The sequence below is a fragment of the Ursus americanus genome, chromosome 16 (genome assembly GCF_024610735.1).
Source record: "Ursus americanus isolate L20-20 chromosome 16, mUrsAme1.1.p, whole genome shotgun sequence".
Classification (NCBI taxonomy): Eukaryota; Metazoa; Chordata; class Mammalia; order Carnivora; family Ursidae; genus Ursus; species Ursus americanus.
This window is the reverse complement of record NC_142142.1, coordinates 12,054,982-12,068,177: the sequence shown is the minus strand read 5'-3', so window position 1 is coordinate 12,068,177 and position 13,196 is coordinate 12,054,982. Positions and strand designations below refer to the sequence as shown.

The following is a 13,196-nucleotide window of genomic DNA, read 5'->3' as shown; positions in this document are numbered from 1 at the left end:
TCTTCCCCTCCAGTAATCAGGAAAACACCCTATACTTATGACTGATGATTTTCAAAGGAGTTTCCTGCAGAAGAGCTCCTGGGCCCCTACTGACCTAGTTCTTTTAATTATGCCACACTCCCTTCTCTCCCAGAACTCACAAACATTCTTAGGATGAAGGAAGAAAAGTAGAAGGGCAAGTGTGAGGATGGTCTGGCCCCTGTGGTACCTATAACTTACACCCTGACTCCCAGCATCTGCTGCATAAATTATTTCCTGGCTACAAATGGTGGAAGCTGATGCTGACAGATTAACCAGAAAAGCGTTTATTCAAAGAATATGGGTAGCTTGTAGAATTGTCACAAAGATGAGGAAACAGTCTTGGGGCTAAGCTTCCAGGAAAATCACCCAGAACTATGCGGCATGACTGGCCTAACGAGAAAACTGCAGCCTCTGGCCCATCACACTCAGCAACCACCAGCTGCCAGGAGCTCAGTGTGACTGCCACCCTTGCCACCAAAGGCATCAAGCCTCTTCTGCTCAGTAACTCAACCTTACAGACCATCTGGTCGCCCCAAGCACATGGCTCTGCTGTCACCCTCACCAGCAAGAGAAGCACACTCTTCAGTCTCTCCCCCTCTCAGCCCCCTTTCTCACCAGATTCCCGCCCAAGTGCATCTGACTGGAGGAGCACAAGACACATGCCTATGTCCTTGCTGCAAAGGAGTGGGAGGGGAATGATGATTCTGCCTTCTAACTTGGTGAACTCAAAAGGGAAAATCCTGCTAATGTCGAAAGGGTATTCAAAAGGTGCTGGGTACCAAAGACCAGGACAGATGTCCACCAGAATGAATGACTTAGGCTAGGTATGATGGGGGTGGTCTCTTTGAGATAGGATGACCTTACCACCTACTGATTAAAATATGGACTGGGTAGGGGGTGCCTGGTGGCTCAGTTGGTTAAGTGACTGACTCTTGATTTCAGCTCAGGTCATTATCTCAGAGCTGTGAGATGGAACCCCAGGTCAGGTTCTGTGCTGGGTGTGGAGCCTGCTCAAGGGTCTCTCTCTCCTTCTCCCTCTGCCCCTTGCCCCCTAAAAAAGAAAGAACTTGCATTATATTTGTACAAATTTACAAAATAAAATCTAATTATTAAAAAATTATGGACTGGGTTAAAATATGAAATGACATACAATGTTATTAATGGAGGCATTATTTTTAATAACAAAAGATTGGAACTATTCAAATGTCCAGTAATAGAGGTTTGATTGAATAAAACTCATGGTACATCCGTACATGCATGGAAGATAATGCAGCTGCAAACGAAGGTGGAAGAATGATCTCTACAATATAAGTAAGTGAAAAAACGAAGTGGAGAATAATATATATAGTAGTTACCTTTTCTGTAAGGGTGGGGATACATATATATCCATCTCTCTCTCTCTCTCTCTCTCTATATATATATATATATCCATATATATATAATATATGGCTCCATTTATATATGGCTTTCCATAGAAATTACCATTTTTTGCTGGTAAAATGGTTAATTGTTGGCAATTTCATGTAATTCAACATAATATAGAGTGGAGGAGACAAGGATGGAAAAGATATTCTGCAAATACAACTGTTACGTATTTTTTTACATTGGAATCATATAAATGTGTTTTAATTGAAAACATTATATTTAATTTAAAATGACAATTCCTACAATTTTAAAACAAACTGAAAATAATGAACCTAACTGTATATCAAGTTAATGATGTAGCTGCAAGAGAAAACAATTACTTCAAGTGATTTCAAGTGATATTACAATATCCTATATTTGTCACATGTACATTGTGGTATATATTTTAAGGGCAAAGAAATCTAACACTTCATTCAATAGTTACAATGCTAGTAGCAGTCTTTGTGTTGGTATTTTGAAACTTTTTTTATACAGTGTTGCATATAGTAATAAGTAATTATGTTAATGTTAGGAACCAAGATTTTCAGTGTAAGAGAAATGTGAAATCAAAGACATTAATATAAGTATTAACATTAAATTTGAATTGTAAATATATTAGAAATAAGTAGAAATTATAGTAGAAATATTAGAAATTTGATATTACAAATATTTTTCCCCCAAAATATTTCCTCTTTCCGTACTTTTCAGAAGGTCCTGGAAGTATTGAAAACCCACGGGCAATGAGCAACCTCTAGTGCCTAGACTGTGGTCCCTAAATGACATTTTCCATTTGAAGGAACCAGGACTTCTTGGTTGGCTGATTCCAAGTCTGGGACAGTACCGTACAAGATGAGGCTGGAATATCCTGCTGAGCCAAAAACTATGACGTAATCAAAGACAGGTGGGTTATATTAAAAGGACTCAAGAGCCCAATGACTGGGCTCCAATTGACCAAGAATGAGATAATTTAAAAAACCAAAAAGGTAGTGATTGAATTTGATTGAAATTCATAGAATATATAAAAGTCTACTGAGTTCATGGCGGGGTGGAGGAGGAGTGCCAAAACAAACAAATTAACAAACTCATTGGATGCCACTGGTGGTAACTAGGTCGCAATCTTACTCTAAAAAATGGCAATTTAAGGTAAATGAGTAAGCATTATGCTGCCTTTCCAATTCAATATGCATTTCAGGGTGATCAAATAGCTCTGCTGGGGCAATTGACGAGGAAGAGTTCTTTACAGAGAATTCCCAGCTAATGACAGTGGAAGGAATGACAGAATTAGAAAAATCACCATTTTGCCATCCTAATGATATAACTGATTAAGGCAGAGACCAGTAACAGATGAAAGCATTAGATGAAAAGCTTAAGAGAGTGTTACAGTGGAGCGATCTGGCTGACATCACCTGAATCCACAGATCAATCTTCAATAAGAGTGAGACAGCCAGACATGTGCTCTTTGAGATGCTCCCTTAGGAAAAAAAAAGAACCTGAAGCCAATAAGGCTTTTAGAACTAACCTCTACTTCACCTGAGATAAAGGAGGCAGAGGCTCAGGTTTAAGTGACACCACCAGGACGTAAATGGATAAACCCAGAATACGAGATACTCTATAGCACCACTGAACTGGCTTAATCCACAAGTCAACGTCATGAAGAAGTAAAAGGTGGGGTGAAGTGAGGAGAGACTATTCTAAATTTTAAAACACTCAAAAGACATAACCATCAAATGCAATGCATGGACAGCATCTGAATTCTGATTCTAACGAATCAATGATAATGAAGATATTTCTTAGATATCAGGTAACTATGAAAATGGTCTAAGAATGAGATGATATCAAGGAACTGTTACTGTAGCTAGGTGTGTTCCTGGCAGCATGGTTATGTAAGAAAATATTTGTATATCTTAGAGATGCAAAATGATATATCTAGAGACAAAATAACATGAGGTCTGGGATACTGTGCAGCAGGGCACCTAGGTGACTCAGTTAAGTCTGACTTTGGCTCAGGTCATGATCCCAGCATCCTAGGATCAAGCCCCACATCAGGCTCCCCGCTCAATGGTGAGTGTGCTTCTCCCTCTCCCTCTGTGATTTCTCTCGCTCTCACTCTCTCCCAAATAAATAAATAAAAATCTTTAAATAAATAAGCAAATAAATTACTGTGCAGGAAAAGGAGAGGGATAGATGAAGGCAGTGTAGTCAAATCAGAATAGTTGCTGCATCTGGGTGATGGGTATTTTTTATACAATTCTTTCTAATTTCGTTTTTTGTTTTTTTGACGTTTTCCATAGTAAAACTGATCAGTGGAAACAGGCAAAGTAGAAATCAATTCAGCCCGGTTCTCATAGATGGAAAGATGTGGAAAAAGTTACCGCAAAGCAGACTGTCTTGCTGTGCTTGTTATTGTGCACAGGGCAATGCCGGCACATCTGACGTCAGTGATCACACCTCTCATGATGTGACCTCGGTGGAAGGAAGGGCTGCTGGTGGGTGTGACAATTCTTTCTCACATCTCCTTTTTGCAAATACCTGAAGTGGCACCTCAGCAAATCTAAGCACAGTACGGAGCAGTTTGCAATGTTCTTTTGCATCCAAAAAAACCCAAAAATGGTAATCACACTTGATATCTTTGCTGATTCACTAGGGAATAATTTTTGGTCCTGTAAGTACATCTCAAGACTTAAATGGAATTTGGAAGAACTTAACAAGTGTGTATAGCTTGACCCTCATGCCCCCTTTCCTGACACTTCCTCTGTGCCTGTCCTGTTTGAGTAAAGGTGCTGGGTGAGGAAAGAAGAAACTTTTTTTTTTTTTAGATGAAGGATTATAAGAATTAGGGATGCAACCACAGCCAAGTCTTTGACCACTCTTCATTCCAGAACCCGAGGCCGGCAGATAGTATCAATGGATCAGTTTTCTTTCCCACTGGACTCAGCTTCTTGCCACACCACTCCAGGTAGCACCATATTGATGAAGTCATTCTTACTCAAAATGTCTTCAGACTGGATTGTAGAGTAAAGCATTTGCCTCACTGCTTTTTAATTTCTCAGTGGAACAAACAAGAAGAAAAATATCTTAAAAAGAAGCTCAAGGAATTTGGATTACATTAGATTTGAGGAAGAACCTCATGTGAGGAAGTTGAAATCTGGAACAATTATGCTACTTAGAAAGATTATGATATTTCCCCTAAAAGGCCTATTAAAACTGGACAGATTCTTATTGTCTGGAATGGTCAAGGACTAATGATGTTGACAACCATCTTTTGGCTTATGTCAGGGCATCTAGCATTTTTGCCTGCCTAGCATCTCTTTCCCCTCCTTCTTATAATAGAAAATTCTTCCCTTTGGAGAAATCTATGTTTGGGTGGGGCTGCTGCTTCCCTTCTACATTTGTTTTGTTTTGTTTTGTTTTAAGATTTTATTTTATTTATTTGACAGAGAGAGAGAGACAGCCAGCGAGAGAGGGAACACAAGCAGGGGGAGTAGGAGAGGAAGAAGCAGGCTCCCAGCAGAGGGCCCGATGCGGGGCTCAATCCCAGGACTCTGGGATCACGCCCTGAGCTGAAGGCAGATGCTTAACAACTGAGTCACCCAGGCGCCCCCTTTCTATATTTGGTTCTAACTGTGCCTGAAGCAAGATTCAGTCTTGGAGAATTTAAATATGAGCAGCAGGGCTACCTGGCTGGCTCAGTTGGTAGGGTGCGCAACTCTTGATCTCGGGGTTCTAAGTTCGAGCCCCATGTTGGGTGTAGTGATTACTTAAAAATAGAATCTTAAAAAATAAATAGCAGCCACAGTAAATAGCCTTTCCCCCCACTTAGTTGGGATTGTGTTAATGCCATTTCCAGGGAAAGTCTTGATTAGCATGGCAGGTGAGATGCTTCAGTTCGTTCCATTAACATGTATTAAGCTGTTGCAGTCATTTTGACACCCTGGAGATACAGAAAGGAAAGACAACCTTTGTTTCAAGGCGTTCATATTTAGAGACAGTTATTTTTTTTTAAAGATTTTATTTATTTATTTATTTGACAGAGAGAGACAGCCAGCGAGAGAGGGAACACAAGCAGGGGGAGTGGGAGAGGAAGAAGCAGGCTCCCAGCGGAGGAGCCTGATGTGGGGCTTGATCCCATAACGCCGGGATCACGCCCTGAGCCGAAGGCAGACGCTTAACAACTGTGCCACCCAGGTGCCCCTAGAGACAGTTATGATACAGTAGTAATGTAGTAGATGATATAGTACTTAATAGTTCCAAGCACTGTTTTAAACATGTTGCATACACCAACTTATTTAATTCTTACAACTCTTTGAGATAGGTCCTGTTATATTTTTGAGATAGGGAAAATGAGGCACAGAGAGGTTAAGGAAATTGCCCAAGTTTACCCAGTTCAGGAACAGAAGATCTGGAACTCAAACCAGGGTAGCCTGGCTTTTAGCAACTACATTCTAGAGCCTCATTATCCCTAAGGGTCAGTGTCAGAGCTATTTTGGAGAATAATCAATACTAATGGCTACCATTCATTAAATGCTTCCTATGTGCCCAGTCATGCGCTGGGTGCATTTCGGCCTTAACACATGAAATCTTTTGAAGGATTTGATGCAGCAAAGATTATTTACTGTGTAGTTGAGGGAACTGAGGCTCAGAGAAGTTAAGTGATTTGCCCAGATCACACACCTAAGTGGCAAAGTTTGAATTTGGTCCAGTCATGTCTACCTCCAAAGACTTTGCTCTTTCTGTCCTACGTCTCTCGAGGACCTTACATTGCAGCTCTTCCACTAGAGGTGAAGCATGTCTAGGATGCTTGTGACTGGCTGCCGGTGACTGGGAAAGGAAATCAACACTGGGAGTCCTCTAACATCAGAGTGTATGTCCTATTTTGCTCCCGGCAGTACTCTTGTTAATTTGGGTACACCCTGCAACCTGACACTGCTAAGAGTGTGTCTGCTGTGGTGGGGGAGCGATTAAAAGCCTGTGGCAAGTGTTCTTTTGGGAGAATGAAAAGGATGTTATTTATTTATTTTTGTGGCAGCCATTCAAATGTTGAAGGAGGAGAAACTTGCTTTTGTTTTGCTTCCTGCCGCCAGGCCAAACATGTGACTAAGGCTCTCAGATAAGGTATGTGTCAGGTACCCGGAGGACCAACTGCACATTTAATTAGAAGACCAGGCAGTAGAAGGTGGTGTTTTGGTGGGAGATTTTCTATGATCTGTAGCAGGCATCTTTGTCTAGTAAAACCACCCCCAATATAGGAGAAGCTCTCATGTACTTTCATGGAACCAACTCAGAGGATTAACTTCTGGAAATTTTATTAGCTAAGGCACACCTGTGTACTTCTGCACTCAAACATTTGAGTGCTTACCAAGCTTTTTAGATAGATCAGCTAATTAAATCCTTATAACGACACCATTTACAAGCGAGAAAAATATGGCATGAAGAAGGTAAATAATGCATCAATAGAGTTAGATGTTTATCAGGAATCAATGATGTTTCTAAGAGACTCAATTTTCTAGGCACACATGGTGTAATTTATTTAAATGAAGCATAAACCTGTGAAATAGGAGTGTAAAAAGTTGAACTATTATTTCTATGGAAACTAAGTCGAATGCTCTGGAAAGACTTGATAACCGCATTCCCCCCCCCCCCCAAACTACTATTGAATTAGATGTGAGCAAGACCATGCTCTTTTCTAGCGCTAAGACTGTGCCTGTTGAGAAAGACAACTATCATATGATTTCTCTCATCTATGGAACATAAGAACTAGAATGATCAGTAGGGGAAGAAAGGGATAAAGAAAGGGGGGGTAATCAGAAGGGGGAATGAAACATGAAAGACTATGGACTATGAGAAACAAACTGAGGGCTACAGAGGGGAGGGGGGTGGGGGAATGGGATAGACCGGTGATGGGTAGTAAGGAGGGCACATATTGCATGGTGCACTGGGTGTTATACACAACTAATGAATCATCGAGCCTTACATCGAAAACCGGGGATGTACTGTATGGTGACTAACATAATATAATAAAAAATCATTATTAATAAAAAAAAAAAAAAAAGACTGTGCCTGTTGCTGCTAATTAGCTCTTTCTCATCTTCTCCTCCTTCAAATGTGTCCTCCAGGATGACCTTCTAAGAAGCCTTCTCTGGTAGCCTGAGTTGTACCAGTGGGCTACTCACTAGTGGCAAGTTGCTTAATTTCTCTGAGCCTTAGGAGTCTGCATTGCTGAAATGATTATCAACCTTGCAGGTCCGTCGTGGAGATTAAGTGAGATGATGCTTGTAAAGTTACCTGGCCCATAACAGGTACTCAACAAATGGCAATAATTGTGATGTGCTTCGTCCCATGCAGGGGCTACAGAGCAGGTGAATGAGAGAGTCCCTCCCGCAAGAAACTGCAGACCAGCCCGTGACTACCTGCTTTTGGCCTCACTTGCCCTGTAGTGAGCTGAAGCAGATTTTCATAAATGTGAATGGAAAATTTCTAGATGTTTTTAGATCCTGACACCATTATGTCATCCAAGTTCTCAGCATTTGAATAGCTCATCCTGAAGGCCCAGAGGGCATCAGCACAGAGCCTTTCCAGATACAACTTTTTTATACTTCATCACAAAATGATTTGTCCTGATCTTTAAATGGGCCATCGGAATGGCTTCAAGAGAAATGGGTTTTGATTCCCAGAAGCCACACGGAGTGGGCTCTGGAATCTTGTCACGATGAGTTCAAGTCATGGCTCTACCATTCGCTGGCTCTCAGAACAGTTACATGGTGATGCTGAGTGTCAATTTCTTCATCAGAAGAGTAGGAGTAACAATTCTTTGTAAGAAGAATTCCTAAGAGGGCAATAAGAAGCAAATGAGGAAGCGTCAAGTGTCCGGCCCAGTGCTTGGCATATAGTCAATACCTAATCCATGTTAGTTTCCTAGTAGGTGAATATAACTAGGTAGGAATGTAGTGGGCCTTTGTCACGAAGACTCTATTCTGGACAGCCCATTGGTCTGACCTTGCACATGGTCTCTTCCTAGTTTACCAGAAGACATGACTAATAATCAAATTCTTATTCTATTACTTCTTTCAGGGCTGTCTTGAGTGAGGTAATCAGCCTCTGGGAGCCTCAGTTTCTTTCTTTATAGCACGCAGATAGAAGTGCCTACCTTGGAAGAGTGATGAAAGGAACAGAACTAAAGACACACACCTGGGGCAGTGTGGACACTCACAGGTGCCCAAGGAAATGTGGCTAAATAATAGCGGACGTAGCAGAAGGCCCTCTTTCTGAGCTAGAAGTGGGCCAATTGATCCCAAAAATTGACTCAAGCAGGAAATCTCAAAGCAAAATCTCTCCCCATGCCCTTCAGTACCACTAAGATAGTCAAACCTGTATATTTCATCCCTCACAGTAGCTACCATCCCCACTCCTGGCCTGTATGGTTGGCATGAGTCACCCACCTCCCAAGGCCAGAAACACTGCTCCAGACAGTAAGTTGGGTCTGCAGCCTTGCAGGTTTTCCTGCTCACAGAGACCACATCTGTGGCCACAGGCTGAAGTTGGAGGAGAAGGGAGTAGGGGTGGCACTCACGGTGGACCACAGAAGAGGAAGATGTGGGGAAATCTGAAATGGGGGGAGGTGGCTGGGGAGAACTGGAGGGAGGAGGAACCATGAGGTGGGAGCTACTATGGGGACCAGCTGTGCCTTGTACTGCCATCTGGAGTGCACTATCCACTGCCTGCAGAACTGGGCTGGCCCCTGAGCATCTGGTTTGGGGTGCGTGCTTTTGCCTTGGAGGCCTTGGCAAGTTTTCTTTCCCCATTTGCCCCTTTACGTGTTGGCAACATTGACTCTTGTAAGCGCCAGAAAATGGGGTGAAGGGATGTGGCCTCCTGGAGAGGTTATGGCGTCCTGAAGGGCAATCCTTGCCCCCTCATCAGTGAGACAAACAGAACCAGTTTGACCTTGCCTCCATGTTGGGATGGTGGGGGAACACCCCACCATGTTATACATATTGCAAACTGCAAACTCTATGGATTTAGGGCTCTATGTTTCTGAGTCAAACTGGAGACTACCTCCACTCTGAACTGGAACCATACAGTTAATACAGAATCCACCTGCTCGTATCGTAATCAAACGCACACTTCTGATTTAGTTGTTCTTGCAGTTTATAATTAGACCGTGTTGTCAGAAAAAAAAATTGAAAGCAGCTGTGTTTCAGTGCTATTCAGATCTGTGACTGACCCAGTTTTCAGAAATTAAAAATGTGGCATTGGTATTCATCACATCTTTGTGCCTTGCTCACATTCCTTTTTTTTTTTTTCCTTGCTCACATTCTTAAGATGAGCCTTGAGAAGTGTTTTCTGAGCTGTGAGCTTATGGAAGAGGAAGGGCCTTGTGGCTTAGGACATTGACCAGCCCTCAAGCAAAATTCCAGAGATACAGCTCTTGCTGAGACTTACCTTCACTTGCTGAAAAGAAGATGGCAAAATAGATCTCTCCAAAGAGTAACCGTGAAGGCCGTAAGAACCAAAATAATCATGGAATTGTTTACGTCAGTGTTCTCAATGTTTTTGCCACCACTATTCTCATGATAGCAGTGAGCTACAGAGCTGAACCCTTACTCAACTCTCCCATCCCATCCCTGTGCGCAGAGGGCTTCGCTGCCAGGATCCTCCCCCAAGCCGTGCAAGAAAGTCAGTGGTTTATTCTAAAGAAATGGAATGAATGAGGACTATCCTGTGCGTCTGGTCTTTAGGATTTCCAAACAGAATGGCTGTTTCTCCCCTGCTTGTTATAAAGCACAGCTCTCAGCCTTCCTGCACGGGAGTCTCAGGCAGCTCTCTTCTCTCATTCTTGGGCATGTGGACACCATCAAAGATGGCCAGACAGGGGAGGGGGTGGGGAAATGGGGTAACTGGTGATGGACATTAAGGAGGGCATTCGATGTAATGAGCAGTGGGTGTTACATGTAACTCAAGAATCAGAAGTTCTACCCCTGAAGTTAATAATACACTATATGTCAGGTAAATTGAACTTAAATAAAAAAAGATGGCCAGACATTTGAGTAAAACATAAAGGACAAGATAAACTAATAGAAAAAAAGTAATAACGCCAGAGGAAGCCGAGATAACTCAGCAGAACAAACCAAAAAACTGAATAAACACATTTAAAAGGATCATCTATGCTATACCTTATGTTCCCATATAAGTGAAACCATATGATAATTGTCTTTCTCTGCTTGACTTATTTCACTTAGCATTATCTCCTCCAGTGCCGTCCATGTTGTAGCAAATGTTGAGAACTCGTTCTTTCTGATTGCTGAGTAATATTCCATTGTATATATGGACCACAACTTCTTAATCCAGTCATCTGTTGAAGGGCATCTCGGTTCCTTCCACAGTCTGGCTATTGTGGACGTTGCTGCTATGAACTTTGGGGGTGCTATTAAAAAAAAAAGGATCATCTAATTAGTATGCTCATAAAAGATGTTGCATCCACAAAATAGGCACAGGTTGCTATGAAAAAGAAAAACTCAGAGTGCCATACAGAGCCTTTCCTAAAGTTGACAACAGTCCTAGTAATTTATATGACATCACCTAAAATGATCTGTGAAGCAAAAAGGAACTTTTCTGAATTATCAGCTATAAAGAACGAATTCTGGCCAACCATGGGAACTGAATTATCTTTCTCTCTTTTGAAAATGATATTACAAAATCATTATCCTATGAAGAGGCTATCAAAAAGTAAGCAACTAAAGTCATAGGAGGAAGAGTATATAGAGGTGTGTCACTCAGTGAATTAATAAAAGTTTTACATTTCTCTGGCTGTCTGCTTTTTTTTTAAAATTTTGTTAGTTAACATACAGTGCAATATTGGTTTCTGGAGTAGAATTCATTGATTCATCACTTATGTACAATACCCAGTGCTCATCACAAGTGCCCTCCTCAATACCCATCACCCATCTAGCCCATTCCCCACCCACCTCCCTCCATCAACTCTCAGTTCTCTATGGTTAAGATTCACTTATGGCTTGTTTCCCTCTCTCCTTTTTCTCTTTGCCCCCTTCCCATATGTTCATCTGTTTTCTTTCTTAAATTCCACATGAGTGAAATCATATGGTATTTGTCTTTCCCTGACTGACTTATTTCATTTAGCATAATACTCTCTAGCTCCATCCACATTGTTGCAAATGGCAAGATTTCGTTCTTTTTGATGGTTGAGTAATATTCCATTATCTATCTATCTATCTATCTATCTATCTATCTATCTATCTATACTGCATCTTCTTCATCCATTCATCAACTGTTGGACAGTTGGGCTCTTTCCATAGTTTGGCTATTGTTGTTAATGCTGCTATAAACATTGGGGTGCATGTATCCCTTTGAATCTGTATTTTTGTATCCTTTGGGTAAATACCTAGTAGTGCAATTGCTGGATTTTAGGATAGTTCTATTTTAAGCTTTTTGAGGAACTTCCTGCTTTTTAAAAGTTGTAATGTGTTATAATTTCTTTCTCACTCTAAATAAAACTTTACTGTTATATATAATTTTGCTTTCATAATTTAATATCTTTTTTCTTAGTGTATGTGTTGCCAAAGTGAGACAATATTCTCTTTTCAGGCCCCACAAAACCTGCACATGCCTCTGGCGGTGAGCTATGTTGCTTGTGGACAGAACCCAGAAGGCAGCGAACTGCAGAAGGATATATGTTATAAGAACTCAAGTCAGATACCTTTCCAACACATGACCCACACTATTTAGTATTTATAGCTGCACATAGCAGTAGTAAAAGAGTGAAAACATGCGCTAGAAGATACACACCTGATTGGTGAGAATAGTGGCCTTGGGGTATGGGGTGCTCTATTTCTTACTTATTTTCTGAAGCAAATATGAAAAAATGTTATCATATTTGAGTGATGGATACATGGATGTTACGTTATTTTCTGTGATTTTCTCTTTTCTATTTAAATTGTATAATTGTAAAGTCAGATTCCCTCTGAATTTGGAAGGCACTGTCCAGTATTTCTCATGACAAATTTTGTCGATCAGATGGCATCCTTTGCAGGTGATCTGCTTTTCCTCTCTTGATCCCTGTAGTCCAACTACTTCACAATGATCTGTCTGCCTGTAGACCTCGAGTCCCTCATCATGCTGGGCTTTCGTGAACTTTCCAACCTGAGGACTCTAGTCCTTCAGCTCCAAGTACTTCTAGTCTATTAGTCCTCTGTCAATTTTATTCTTGCATATCTGTTCTTTTTCTGGATCCTGTTAGTCAGATGGTAGACTTCCCATTTTTGTCTCATATGTCACACAGGTTTCCCCCCCTATTTTGTGGAAGATTTCTTTTACCATCTTATAACCCTTCATTGAATTTTTGGCAATTATATTTTTAACTTCCAAGATTTTTTTTACTTCTTCATAACATCCTGTTTTATTTTGTAGATGCTCTGTCATCTATGAGGATATTAATAAAATGGTTTTAATTATAACAGTTGTTTCATTTTTGTGTTGTTTGTGGTTAGAGTGATTTAAACACACATGCCAACATGGATTTTTCTTTTTTTAAAGATTTTATTTATTTATTTATTTATTTATTTATTTGCTTACTTACTTACTTATTTAGAAAGCAGAAGGGGGGGCAGAGGGAGAGAGAGAGAGAATCCCAAGCAGACCCTGCGCTGAGTGAGGAGCCCCATGCAGGGCTCAATCTCACAATCCTGAGATCATGACCTGAGCTGAAATCAAGAGTCAGATGCTTAGAGACTGAGCCACCCACTTGCCCTGCATTGTGG

General features: G+C 41.0%; 1 long non-coding RNA gene across 9 annotated transcripts in view; it reads left to right on the top strand.

The window, feature by feature from the left end:
- Nucleotides 1-12,890, top strand: part of LOC123804159 (uncharacterized) — a 50,724-nt gene extending 37,834 nt beyond the window's left edge. For 2 of the 9 annotated variants that reach the window (XR_006783095.2, XR_015726938.1), the window contains 4 exons: nucleotides 1,210-1,332; nucleotides 2,134-2,326; nucleotides 3,717-6,537; nucleotides 7,539-9,725. This is a non-coding gene — a long non-coding RNA (uncharacterized LOC123804159). The other 7 variants (XR_015726937.1, XR_006783093.2, XR_006783097.2 and 4 more) reach the window with 6 other exon arrangements.
- Nucleotides 12,891-13,196: the final 306 nt, after the last annotated feature.